The sequence below is a fragment of the Haemorhous mexicanus genome, chromosome 7 (assembly GCF_027477595.1).
Source record: "Haemorhous mexicanus isolate bHaeMex1 chromosome 7, bHaeMex1.pri, whole genome shotgun sequence".
In the NCBI taxonomy this organism is placed as follows: Eukaryota; Metazoa; Chordata; class Aves; order Passeriformes; family Fringillidae; genus Haemorhous; species Haemorhous mexicanus.
The window spans coordinates 1,247,983-1,262,527 of NC_082347.1; positions in this window are offsets into that span (position 1 = coordinate 1,247,983).

Genomic DNA, 14,545 nt, shown 5'->3' on the forward strand with positions numbered 1-14,545 from the left:
GAAGGCATATTGTTAAGAAGTGACAACTTACATCAGAATGGCAAATATTGGTCCAGCAATGAATTACTGTATGGGAATTATCGACTTGTATTCCAAATAAATAAAAAGGAGTTGGTCTTTATTGAACTCTTTCATTGCAATATTCATAAGGGAAGAAAAAGACCTATGTCCTTAACTTTCTTAATTCTAACAAAGATTTAAAACATTCCTTGTAAAAAGCGTATCTGAATTATCGGTCTATGAAACAATTTGAGTTGGGAAAAAAGTCCTAAAATTGTGTAGACAGTTGCAGAGAAAGCAAGAAAATAGGAAAGAAACAAAAACAGAGAAAAAGAGTCATCTTGAGTCTGCTAGCTAGTTCTAGAAGTAGTCTGCTAGAAAAAGGAAACCCCAGTTGAATTTCAAATGTGTTCATGCACTTGATTCAGTAACTGGTCAATGTAAAAACCAGTCCTTTCGTACAACTTCCCCCAGCAACAAAAACTTCAACAGATTGACGCCACCATCATGCCTGTCCCAGATGTATTTAAAAGAGAAATGATGATTTTCTTGAAAATCTATTTGCGTAAAAGTGGCAAGACATTGGAGGGATTCTCCACATTCTCCTTCCTCCATGCGGCTTGAAAGTCTATTTGATAAAATATGCAACAAAGCATGTGATTTCCAAGGTAGAGTAAAATGGATGACTTGGGAATTGATCTCTTTTGGATATGAAACTTCATATCCACTCTCTGGGAAGTTTCTAAAAGAAATGATGGAGCTGAGGCATGAATCTGCCTCTCCGAGTGCTAAGCAAACATAGACACTCCCCTTCACATGGCCCCACCTTCCGCACACACCTAGGCATGCACAGAGATCAGCATAGCAGATCATGAACACCTTGGAAAAGACTGAAATGCTAAATAGCTCTCTTTGTGGACAAAATAGCCGGTACACTATTTCAAATATCTGCTACAAAAACTCTGTTGAATATCTACCTCATATTTAAAACACAGGTTTTCATTGAATTCTGTTTGCAGAATATTTTCCTTCCATTTGTTCCTTTAAAATTCCTTTCTTCTATGTCTAGAAATATTTTCTTCTAAAAATAGAAACAATAAGATGATGTCTTTTCAGAAGAAAACATTGGTTTAGACAATTTTTAACCATCATGGTATGGAAGAATTTATTTGTCCCTCACTAAGGAGGCATAAGTATTTTGATCATAGATCATTTACAGTGAAATGCTTGACATTTTTAAGATGCTTTCAATCAATTTTGATCCTCATTGCTTATTCATTGTAAACAGTAAGTTTTCAGTGCATGGAAAGTGTGTGTGGTATGTCTACATTAGTTCAAACACCAATTCCAACTAATGGCCAGGCTGAACTACAGTAAATAATGTCCTGAAGGATATTTTGCCGCCTTCTTTGGCACTCCTTGAAATCCTAATGATTGGCATGAAGTGTCGAAATACAGAGATTTTCTCCCAGAGGGTGTCCCATGTTGAAACCCATCCCATGTGTTTGATGTTGTAGTTCTTATCGCTTTTAAAATGTGATATCTTCTGCACAGTTTTCATGAAGCTTTCTGTTACAGTAGTGAAAGTCACAGAGAAATGCAATTTTGTACAACTTTGAATTTACCCCAAGAACTGAGAGAAAATTTGTTCGTATACCTCAATCTGAGTCTCTTCTATATTCAAGCTTTGTTTATCTCCCATCAAGGGTCGCATTCGTTGCTGTTCAAAGCCCCATCCAAGCTGACCTTGAATACGTTCAGGGATGGGACATCCACAACTTCTCTGGGCAACCCGAAGCAGCGTTCCAGCACCCCAACAGCAAAAAATGTCTTCCTTTCATCTAATAGAGATCAGAAATACTAAATCTAGGTATATAAACTTTGAGGAAAGGTTTGAAATTCTATTGATTTGAAACACATTTGATATGAATACTAACTTCCAGACGACTGAAATATGTTGATGGCCATTTGAGATTGACACTTTTTGAAAAAGTGCATGGAATTGAAAATTAAAACCGGCAAAATTAAAAACTTCTTGCCATTTTCTTTTAACTCTGATCTTCAAAATTGCATAGGTCAGATATCTGTGCTTCATGCAAATCTCTCAGATACTCTCAAACAAAAGCTTTTCTTTCAGACTAAACTGCGGTTTAGGTAGAACACGAGTGCTTAGTGAAGGTTTTTCTGGGCATAGGGGGATCTGTGTGCACAAGAGGTTTTATCCAAACTGGAAAATTCATCCCAGCTGCATTTGTTCATCATTCCTACTGCATCAGGCCTGAAGATTCTGTGAAAAGTATCCTGTGGACCTTGAAGATAGCTCATGTGAAAGAGATGAGAGGTGATGGAGAAGTTGAGGGAGAGAATCAAGAGCATATGGCCCAGTAAAGGCACCAGAAGGTATTTTTTCATGTGGTCCACAGCCCAAACAATTGTTTAGCACCGTTTGAAGGCTGTGTTTGACCAACAGGGCTGAAGCAGGTCTTCAAAATATCCAGTAGATCAAAATCCATTGAAGCAAATGACCCTGGCCAGTCACCTTGCTGCTGATCATTCACCCTCCATACCAGCTGATCAGGCCTAAGAATGCTGCTGCAAAAGTGTTGTGAAAAAGGTAGGCACATTTTCCCAGAGGCAGGGGAAAATGCCCTTGGATGGTGATTCCAAGGGATAACTTGATGGCGCAAGTTAGGTACTCTTATCTACTGTGCAATATCGAAGTTGGTGAGTTCACCATCTGTAAGCATCACTTTAGGAAATAAATGTTTGATCCACAAAACGATACTTCCTATGTCCTGTCTACCTGCTTCATTTCAGCCAATGAATAGGCTACGTTCCATCAGCAAAGTGTTCATGATCATATGCTTCTTTAAACTGTGGTTATTCTTTCTTTTTTTCTAAATCAGACACTGTCTATTCCTAAGATTCAGATGTCCATGGGTAGGGGTGTAATTAAGTTCACTGTTAAAAAATATTCTTCTTGTTATCTTTTTAATAAATTACTGAGATGTAACATCAGTCTGAGAGCTGAAAGAAACCCCTTCATTTCCTGTTTGCCAAGTATCATCTATGTGATACAAATTCTATTTGACCCATCCATTGCCATCTAATACTACTAGTAATGCCTTCACAACCTTTTCTTCATCGTTAGGGATTTTGGAGAAGTGAAAGATTTGAACATAAGCAAGGGCATTTGTTCAAGATGCTCCAGAAAGAGCTGCTGTCTGTTCTCTTCCTTGCTGCCTATGTTGGCAGGAAGCTGCAAAAAACCCAAAGATAACTAGAAAGAGTGTTACTTTTAGTCTAAATTTGGAAATGATGTTTGGAATACCCTGTTAAATGACAAGGTGCTCTTTTAAAAGATAGCATCTTCAGGGGAAAAGTCAGTTTAAAGAGGTTTCGAGACAGTTGCTTCTGGAAAAAAAAAAAAAAAATTTGAGATATCCGAGGTCCTTAGCCATACCACTTGGAAGATTGATTCAAAACACAGTTTCTTCATCTAGGAAGAACAGAGGACCATAGATGCAGCCCATTTCAAAACGGAGTTCTTGATGTGTCAGGTTGGGATTTACTGGACATCATTTCTTGTAAAGTCGAGGGACTGCAGTTAGCTCTCCAATAATTTCCTTCCCTGAAATTCATCTGCATTTGCTCCTTTCTCCAGCGTTCCCATTTCTTAGTGCTGGTATACTCCATCTATGCATTAGAATATTCAACTGGAGTGTGTGTCCGATATTTTCTAGTTCAAATTGGCTGGAACGCAATGGATAGTTCCAGTTGCTTGTATACAGTAGTTTTATTTTGACAAGTTTTCTTTGAACAATGTTTAAGCAGCAGTAGCAAATCGGAAGTACAGCTTGCAGCAGGGAAAGACACTTCTGCTTGCTCAAGTTTCCTGTAGTCAGATAGATGCCAAAAGGCTTTTCATAGTACTACTACTGTCTTGTAGGAATACTTGATCTAATCCTACCTTTGATACAATTACGAATGGGCTACTTTTCCACAAGGTGGAATCTTTTTCTTTTAATAATATGTTTTTTGTAAGTTGGAAACATGAACTTGTGCACCAGTCAGGTGGAATGTACTCCTACTTCTTCATAAGTTTCACAACATTATTTAGAAAATATTGACTCTGTGTAACTTCAAAAGAAGAATTCTGGGCATCTTCATTCTATGGATGTGATTTTTTTTCTACCATGCTGTTCTTGTTTTCTATGGAACTCATTTTTACCAATAGAAATATTTTTCCCTGACACCTATGGAAAATACCTATGTTTACTCAATATTGCAGCCTCAGTACACTGTTTAGAATTATTTCAACATGGTCCCAAGCATATGCGACAGCTAGACAGCAGAGGTTAGCAACAGTGAGTGGGAATAACTTCTGAACCATTTCAGTAGATTTCCCAGGAAGGGCTTGCTTTCTGCCCCTGCACATTTTCCCAGAGATATTGTCTGGTGCACAGTTGCATCAAAAGAGTATTTTTGCACAAACCTTGGGCCAAGCTCTGTCTCAGATTTACTAGGGAATGCAAAGAGGGTGAAAGTGCTGCTTCAAAGCCCTCTGTGTGCTTTCCGTACCAAAAGGGAGGTGACCCCAGAAATAAGTTTTTGATCTCTCTTCAAAACACGAGGCATGTCACCGCCTCATTCATCTTTTTCTGGGACTCAGCATCTAAAAACCAAGAAGCCCTCTTGCTTGCTAAAGTGTGTTCAGCAAAAAAACCCTTGTCCCATCAGCAAATTGGAACACAGCTGCATTCCAGTCAATACCAATGCTGGCAGGGCAATACTCTAGCCCAGTAGTAACATGCCACTGTTAGAAGACTGTGTAAAAATCTTTGTGTACAAAGTAATGGGAGGGAAAAATAGAATTGGGAAGAACTGCACGTTGTTCTGGAAAAAGCCTCCTGCCACAGTCTTACAGACGTCATTTTCTGGTATCATTTTTAAGAGTTGGAGTTTTTTAAATTTTGTACACGATAAAATCTTACTGGACCTTGAAGTTTCCCTACTAGAAGTACAGCCATTTCTTAGTAGAATAGAAGTAAGCCCTTTGAATATGTACAAATGGCCTTTCAAAATACATATGCTATAGCCCACTGTGAAAGGAATTAGCCATAAAAATAGAAATTCAAAGGTTTAAAAAGGTTTTGAATAAAGTAAGTCTAAGGTGATAGAAGAAGAAGAAAACAGCAGTTTTCTTCTTCTGCTGAAAAAACAACTCCAAGGACATTGTACTCTACAGGTGTATTATATCACTTTCTGAAAAACGGAGTAGGTTTGCTATTTCAAAAGGTTTTCATTAGGAAGGAAGAGATTCCTTTGGAAAAAAAAAACTTCAAATTGACTTGACATGAATGTTATGACACTTCACTTCACCAATCATGAAGAAAAATTCTCATCACTTGATATGGAAATCATGACGGTAACAGAGACAAGGATGTCTAAGCCGTGCCATCAGGAACATAAGAAAGCATTAGAATGCTGGTAAGACTGAGCTCCTGAACTAGTGAGAAGAGAACGCAACCAAAACATTTTCCTTTAAGAGTCTTCGGGATGAACAGCAGATCAAATGTTTTCCTGTGAAGTATTTATGAATAGAATTAACCTTTAAAAGAACATTGTTTTCAAAAACCTGTGTCCAGTATCTCTTAGAATGATACAGAGTTCTTATTACTAGAAAAATGAAAAGCACTTTTTTCCAAACTGTTGTGCACTTTTAAACGATCTACAATAAAAAGAGTACTTTTTCATGCTGGGAATGGTGTTCATTACAAAAAAGCCTTGTCGCACGCTTGGTACTCTAGTGTCTTGATTAGCATCGTTTTTTCTTCATTGACTCTTTTTCACCTTGAAATAATGGCGTCTTTGTACTTCTGCAGCATCCATGAAGAATTTCTTGGGTGTCGTTTTGTACTCGATCCTAAATGGCAGCTTCTGCATTCTGCCATCCGTCTAGCTTTCCCATTTGATGCAGCTTCTGAGAGGTCTTTTCAGAATTGAGGACTACCTGCAAGAATGATGCTAAATGCATGCATTTTACTCCTTGGTTAATGCAAAAGAGTTTTTCCTTTACAGCATAATAATAATAGGAAAAGAATGATGGTGGATTCAATTCTTCTAGTAATACAAAGAGGACTATTATCATCATTAGAAACCAAGCAAGTCATATTTATTGCTCATGCAGTACAACCACTAATGCAAATTACCCTGTAAATTCAAAATGAATCTGTATCACAGGAGTGGATTGAATGTCTCTCTTGATATTTTGCTTAAAGCAGAAAATTAATTCTTTTGACAGCCAACTCATAATTGCAACCGAACTTTCAACTACAGCTTTCAAACAGTGGAAACATGTCTGTTTATAACACGATACAGTACCGTACACAAGACCAAAACAGGTCCTAGACGTTCCAATGAAAGAAAAGATCAAAGGACAGATTAATTCATGTCTGCAAGCCCTCAAGAGCGTGCAGGTCAAAAGTCCCCAGAAAACTAGGCCAGTGGCACAAATTCTCCATGTTGGCACCAGCAGAAGCAGCTGCTATCTTGATAGGATGCAATCTTGCTTACATCATCCTTCAAAGCAATCTTCTGTCCCCCTGCCCAATATGCCTTCTGCTCTACTCCTTGGACTTCACGTTTGCATTTCTACAGAGTCCTGCAAACGGACTCAAAGTTCAGGTAATAGATTTCCAAGATTTAGAAAGATTGTGTTAAGTCTATTTCTTTTGTATTTCATCCCGTCTAAGCATACTGTAACTTTCTGAGGTGCAATATGTCGAGTATGTCACGTGTAGTTTACATGTTAGTTCTGCTTGACATTAAAACTTCTCACAGACCCCTGGGATGCCTTCCTGCAAAAATATATAGCTGCAAAGAGTGGTTGCACAAAGTTAGAAAGGCCAGAAAACCATGTCAACAACCTAACAGTAGAGGCTTGAATTTCTGAATATAATCTTGCACCATCTAAAGTCAAAATAGAATATTGAAATGATTTTCATCTAATAATGAGCGTGGGGAAGAAAGAATCCAGATAGGCTTTTTTTTTTTTTTTTTTTTTTTTGAAACAGTTCCAGGAAATACATGGCCTTAACTTGGAAGTATAGCATTAAATATTTTTATACAGCATGAGTTCTCATTACCTAATCATATGATTTGTAGAACTGAATTGGAAAGTAGGAAATAAACAAAGAAAAATATTCAAGCTATAAAAAATGTGAGTTTAAAATTTTCTTTGTATTCCTGATTAAAACAATGAGGTAGCCAAATGGTCACCCATTATTTTCAAAAGCATCTGGACATAAAAAACGGATCAATTTTGGCGGGACTTGGATGTCAGGTATTCCTGAAAAGCTTTATTTCACTGCTTCCCCTGAACCCTGATTCAATCCCCTTAAATGCAGCTGTATTTCAGTTGCTCAGTGAAACTGTCCATCTCATGCATATAGTTTACAAATAATCTGCAGAAAAAGCTAGCTAGATTTAAAGATCTTTTTTCTGTAAATGGCCTTCAACTGATTTCTACAAACACACAGCTGGGATTTCTGCTGTCTTCTTCAGGCCACTTCCGGCAGAGACCTCTCCATTAAATTTGTCTCGTTCTACTAAGAACGCTTCTGGTGATCCAAAGTCAGCACTGGGATTGTCCAACTGCATGGAATTACTGTCTGCTAGAGCTGCACACTGAGGGCTTCTGTGTGCAGCATCATGTGAGCCCTGCTAATGTCACCCTGTTGGTATAAACGGAGCTAAGTGGACCTTAAGGGACAAGATTGTGCACTGATTTTGTAATAGAAATGAGGTACTAAGAAGGAGGCGGGAGGATTTCAATGTTTCTGCCTCCAGCTGAAGCAACACTTAATCTCGGTCTTTATCTGAAAAACCAGGTGAATTAACCCGTTTGGCATTCATATGCCAAAAAGGTCAGTAATACACTCAGAACTGTCAAAAGAGTAACAATTCCAATCATTACTTTCTAAAAAGAATTCATTTGAAGAAGTCAGGAAGACAGATGAAACATGCAAATATCCTACCCTGAGAATCATTCTGTTGATCTGCACAGGTTTCTTCTTATATTCCCATCTAATGCATTGGTCATGTGTGCTTGTGATGACACAAATACTTGCAAAGCTTACCAGATAAATCACGTTCTCTTCAAACAGCAAAGCATTTCTTGATGGTTGCATTTGCTAATTCCATTTAGACTCAGTGTTCTTAAAGGTCTTTTCCAACCAAAGTTCCAACCACCATTCTCTAAGTCGCACATCCTGATTGTCCTGGTTTAGGGCTAAATTTGGCAGAAAACCTCACAAAGGGCCACTGCACCCTCCCCCCACCCGAAAGCCCACCCACACAGCCCCTCCCCTCAACTGGTTTGGGGAGAGAAGTGGGAAAAAGCTGTTGATTTAACAGGCAAAGCACTTCCCAGCACAAAAAAATGAACAAAACCAGATGACAAAACTCATTTGCCGCACTGAAGAGACGACAAATCAGAAAGTCTCTCCTGTGGGTGCTCACTCTGTTATCAATGCCTCCGGCAATGGGGAAGGCTGCTGCCCAGGGTAGGCCCCAGTAGGCCACAAAGTGCAAGTTCCCAGTGCTTCCCAGGTCCCAGTCCGGAGCAGATTCGAAACGTTCCAAGAAAAGGGAAAGGAAAAAAAAAACCAGTCCAGGGAAAACTCTGCCTCAGCCAGCTAAACCAACTAAAAAGCAAATGCGTGCTCTGTTCTGCTCCGTCAGTGCCCAGACAACACAGTGCAGCGCAGAATGTGGAAGAGTCTTGCTTTTTAAGGAGTGCAGCCTCTGATAAGAAACTCGGTGCTTCTTCTTCTCCCCACCTTTGCTCTCAGAACCAGTCTTGAAGGCAGAGAATATCATATCCAGCATTAAGAGAACAGATGACTGGGGATACAAGCATCATAAAGTCACCCTAGGACACTGCTCCTTTGAGATATGTCACCAGACTATGCTAAGACCAAGTTTTGGAACTGCTCATTAAAATTCTACTCTCACAGTGAAGCTGAGGAGGAAACACAGCTCACTACAGTTACCTTGTGGCATGCCAGTGCTTCCTTTCAATCACAATGGTCTTCGTTTTTAAGTCCCTGACATCACAGGCATCATGAAACATCCTTTGTGCAGGAAGGAAGAAAATATTCTTCTCATTGATGCTGATGGGTTAGCTGACATGCAAAGCAGTTAATTCAAAGTGACAGAGCAATCAAGTCAATAGGAAAACTCACCACAGTTTTGTTTACTCCCCTAAATCCTTACTATCCCAAAATACAAGAACAGCTGTAAAAGCCTTGTGACTACCTAATTTTTTTCCTAGACCTACATGGTGGGGTAAGAGATAAACAATCCCAAACTATGGTAATCCACAACAAAGCATTCTTGACATCATATTCAGGTTCTGCATAGCGAGCTCTTCCTCCTGATCAAGTTATTCCATCGCAATACTTTGGGGAGTATCTCAGAGGGCTGGCTGTTGTTTGGTTTGAAAGCATCTTGATCATTCAGGAACCCAGTAGCAAGGACAAAGTTTAAAAGAAGATAGTGCTATGCGTTGATTTTCATCTAGGACAGAGATATTTCTACAACACAGAAGGCTGACCTAATGCTTCACCACAACGTGGCTGAAGTGGCATCCTGGTCCCCATAGGTTTTTCTCTTTACTTTTAGCTGCTTTCTTACCAGATTAATGAGCTGAACTAGCTCAAAAAAGAATCAGATAAGTGCCAGAGCTTTCAAACAAACAAACAAACAAAAAAACAAAACAAAACAAAACAAAAAAAAACCAAAACAGATGCAAAAAGGTGATTTGTAAGTGCATTTGAAAACAGAAGTTTTTTGTACTTTTCATAGATACATGGCATCCTCTAGAATGATATTGCTCCAATGCTTTGGGTTTGGTTTTGTTTTTGTTTTTTTCCTCAATTCTAAATGTTACACATTCTTTTTTGGCCACTTTAGTAAACTGATTTTCTGATCCATGTGAAAGACAGTCCGAAGTTCCCCTCATTTGCCTCACGACCGTCCCCAGGACAGACATCGGGACCCTGAGGACCCTGACTGGAATGCTGGCATGCCGGTCAGAGAGGAATGCCAGAAATCCTGAGGCCCCTGAGCAGAATTCTGGCCTGCCAAGTGATTGTTGGCAGCTGTGTCTACAGTGACTGCTTCTAGCAGGGCCTGCCAAGGGGCGAGGCGACCTATGGGCCTGCACGTGCTTCGCGACACCAGCCCAGGAATTTTCCCACCTCTTGGCCAGATGAACTTGCTGGGGCAACTGTGGTAGCCGCCCCATGGAAAATCCTTCATCTGCTCCACTACCACCGTGAGGGACGCAGATTGAAGCCCCCCTCCCAAGGACTGAGGCTGAGACGCCCGTCATTCTGATCCAGGGCTGCTGGCCTGACTGAAGCAGGATGCCTGCTAAGTGTTGCCTGCAGATGTGTTGGCGGGACCTAGACTGGTTTCCTATAGAAACCAGTCCTGAAACAATAGCTCCCACTCACTGCTGATATTGATATTGACTTCTCCTGCTGAGAACATGGACTGTCTGTACCCGTCTTCAATACCATTTTCCCCCTCAGCAATTTCAATAGACTTGCTCTTTATTGTATCTGCTCCCCCTCAGCCATTTCTAGATCTGTTTCCCCCCTCAGCAATGGACTAGAATAGAACCTTGAGATAACCAGGACTTTGAGATCTCCCCTAGGAGAACTCCATCGGCTGGGCTGCGAGGACTTCATCTCTCTCCATTTGGTAGCTGTACTCCCTCTCTCTTTCTCCCCCTCTTTTCTATTCTTTTCCTCTCCCTAATTCCTTGAAAGCATTTGCTGTGGTCATTCTAGAAAGGTGCATTTGTTTGGAGGGATACTGCAATCCCTTTTCCATCTTGTCTTTTGCCCTCCGAGATCAGTTAAGAAAACATCATCCCCCCTTGGTAGGAGCGGATCAGAACAATATGTTCTTTCCAGCTGAAATTGGTTCTAGTCAATAGAAGCACACTGGTAGGTAAAAGTAGACTATAAAAGATAACCTTCAGAATGTATTTCCCATGTCTTCCCATTCAAGCAAGTGAAGAAAGCAGACAGATCTTCAGATAACATGCTATGCGAATTGAAAGGAATCTTCTTGGAGGCAACTGTGAAACTCACGCAATGAAATACAGATGAGAGAGATGAAAGGGTCACATATGATATCAAATCTATTCTTTTAATGTTTGAATGAAAGAAGATTTCTTGAAGTACAATCCTACAAAATGAAGGTGAACTTGCAGAAGCAATTGAACTGGGTCTCCTTTAGAAACACAATGTTTTCTAATGAAACTGAGCATTCAGGAAGGCAACCTTGAAATCCAAAGGATTTAGAAAAATACAAATACCAAGACTGGCAGTTCGTTATCTTTCACGGTCTCTTTACGATAAGATTGATTTGAACTTCCACTTGTAGTAGGTCTGAAGACATTAGGAATGATGCAATATGAAAAAACCAAAACAAAACAACTTTCTCAAAAAGCTTTGAGAAACCAGAGAAATGATGATTTTTAGTGGTTAGGTAGTCCTTTAAAATTTGTCTTAGGGGGAGAGAGATAAAAAACTGACTGAGATCAAATGACTGTGGAGTATATTCCAAAAGAGTAATGACGAAGGTAAGGGGCAAGAGCCTGTTAGAAAAATACTATGCTGGCTTCATCTGTTGAAAGCATTCCAGAATGGTTGAAATTATGAATCATATCTTCTGGGATTAAAAAAATAAATAAATAAATAAATAAAAGAGGAAGAAAACAGAAGGAAAAAAAATATTTTGAACATATTTTTCCATTCCAAGATGGTATAATGGCTTTATTTCATTTTGTTCCTATGACCGGTTAATAGCTTATGAAGTGTTTAGCAATAGAGAGTGAGAGTCTTCACACTAGCCATACCATTTGGATGTGTCTCTTTTACTTTCTAGAGCAGCAGATATGGTTTAGCACTCCACAATTCAGTCCCCAAAAGTGAGTAAGGGTGGCAGATTTAACCTAACTGCCCAGTCCACCAAAATGCCTAATTATCTTGAAAAATGCTTTGCTCTATCTCATTATCTGGACATGTCTCTCTAGCTCCACTTTGAGCTTCTTGATCTTTCATCTACAGGATGAGATCCAATTTAGCTTAGCAAGGATGTAGCCTTTCCAAACCATATCTTTTACCTTCTGTATTCTTACAAGTACATTTCTACCGCAGGGACCAGTTTGGAAGATCCTAGTTGTTTTATTCCTTAGATTATGTTGCTGCATTAATTAGCTCTTCTTTGAAGTTTTTTCCCTGCTTAAGTATAGGGTCAGTGCTGAAATGATTGTGATGCTAACTCCTTATGATCTATTCTGCAGGCTTACAGAGTATGCAGCAAAGTTTTCTCTTCTTCTGAGGACATTCTACTCTTTTGATGAGAAATGCTGAAGGTCTGACTTCAGTTGCAAAGGTATCTGATTGAAAGATTGCAAAATTGTTACGTCTAGTTAGAGCAGGAAAAGCGTGCTCTTGCTCTGTATGTAAATGTTGTGTCAGCTGCTGTTGGGATAAAAAGCATGAGCATAAGCAAAGATATCTGCATGGATAGAAAAGAAACAAAGAAGATATTTGTTGTGATTTCTGCACTAAGGAGCAAGAAGAAGCATGAAGCGCTAATTTCAGTGGCTAAGACAGTATCATCCTTGGGCCAGTTCTCTTCAACATCTTTGGAACCACTTGGACTCGGCACTTGAAGGACTATTAAGCAAGTTTGCCAGAGACGCTACATTGGGAGGAGCTGTCAACTAACTCCCTTGAGGCCAGTGAGACACTGCAGAGAGATCTTGACAAATAAGAGAGATGGGCAATTATGGCTTGCCGGGAGTCTATGCACAAATCACGAAAGGGGCGGGACTGCAGGGGAAGGCATCCCAAGCTGTTGTATTTTCCAGCATCAGTCTCATGACATGCTTATGACAGTGGGAAGATGCCAGCAGCTCACGTCCCCAGCAGCAGAAAAACAACTTGATGTTACAACTTACTTGAAAAGCTTTTTGACCAATCCCACAAAGCAAAAGCATATTGACAGTAGTTCTTTCCGATCCCTAGAAGCACACATAACTTTGGTTCAAAGAACGCTTGCTTCTTTTGAATAAAAGACCTGCTTGTAAGCCTTAAGATAGAATGCACAGAGCTCCATTATTAAGCTTAGAACTTCCTAACATCTGGCTAGATCTACTTTGCTGTAGCTTAGGGAGTTCTTCTGGTCAAGTGTTAATACACAGGCCATTGTTTTATTTGTCCTTACTTCTCTACTTCTTCTATCATTTTTCTGCTGACAAACCTTATGACTACTGCTTAGCTCCAAGCACAGTTCTGCTGTCTCTGAGGCCTGCCTTTTGCAGCTTTCCCAAAATCCTCTGTTTTCAAGGATTCCCACAGGCAATCCCCAGCCTTAGGGAGTTGTGCGATGGCAAGTGCTTGGTTCAGCACCTGGGACAGGGCAATCCTGCTCTGTGTGTACAGACTAGGGAGCCAGAGGCTGAAAGGAAGCCAGGCTCCTGGCCAATGGCAAGCTAAATGGGTATCAGCAGTGCCCTGGCAGCCAGGAGGGCCAAGCCTGTCCTGGGGTGCATCAGGCACAGTATCACCAGCTGGGCAAGAGAGGGCATTGTCCTGCTCTGCTCTGCTCTGCTCTGCTCTGCTGTGTTCTGGGGCGGCCTCACCTTGAGTGCTTGGGGGCAGTTTTGGGTACCACAATGAAAAAAGACATGAAGGTATCAGAAAGTTCTCCAATGAGGTTTACAAGGACAGAACTGGAGGAAATGGCATGCAGCTGAGTCTGGGGGAGGGTCAGGTTCGGTATCAGGAAAAAGTTTTTTAACCAGAGGATGGCTGGGCACTGGAAGAGTCTCTCCAGGGTGTGCTCACAGCATCACACCTATCTTGAGTTCAAGAACCTTTGGGACATTGCTCTCAGGCATCTGGTGTGATTCTTGAGGAAGGTCCCATGCAGGGCCAGAAGTTGGACTTGATGCTCCTGACGGGCCCCTTCCAATTCAACTGATTCTACCACTCTATGATTCTGTCCTGGCCACTCAAGGTATATTGCTTGATCTCACCAGATTTTGACCTGCACTTTTTGGTCAGAATTTGTCCCTACTGCCTAATGATATTTACCACAAAAGACAAAGGGCCTTTTCTCAATTTTCTCAAGAAAGTTGAAGATGCACCCTAGAATCCTAAAAAAGTCTTTTCCTTGAAACAACACTGTCTCCTGCCCAGTATTCTGTCCAGATCTTAAGGAGAAAGAAGGCAAAATGAGGGGATGTATTACAATGAAGCACTGTCAATTTTCTGGACCTTTAGCAGTATATTTGTACTTCCACTATTCTTTTCTATAAAATCATGGTTTTGTAGAGCATGTCATTTTCTAGCAAGACACATTTTTGCAACTGAGCCCATCAGTCTCTGTGAGAATATATTGTCAAAAGCACAAAACATATGAATGGGCAGTGGCAAGTGAGGGGAAAAAACAG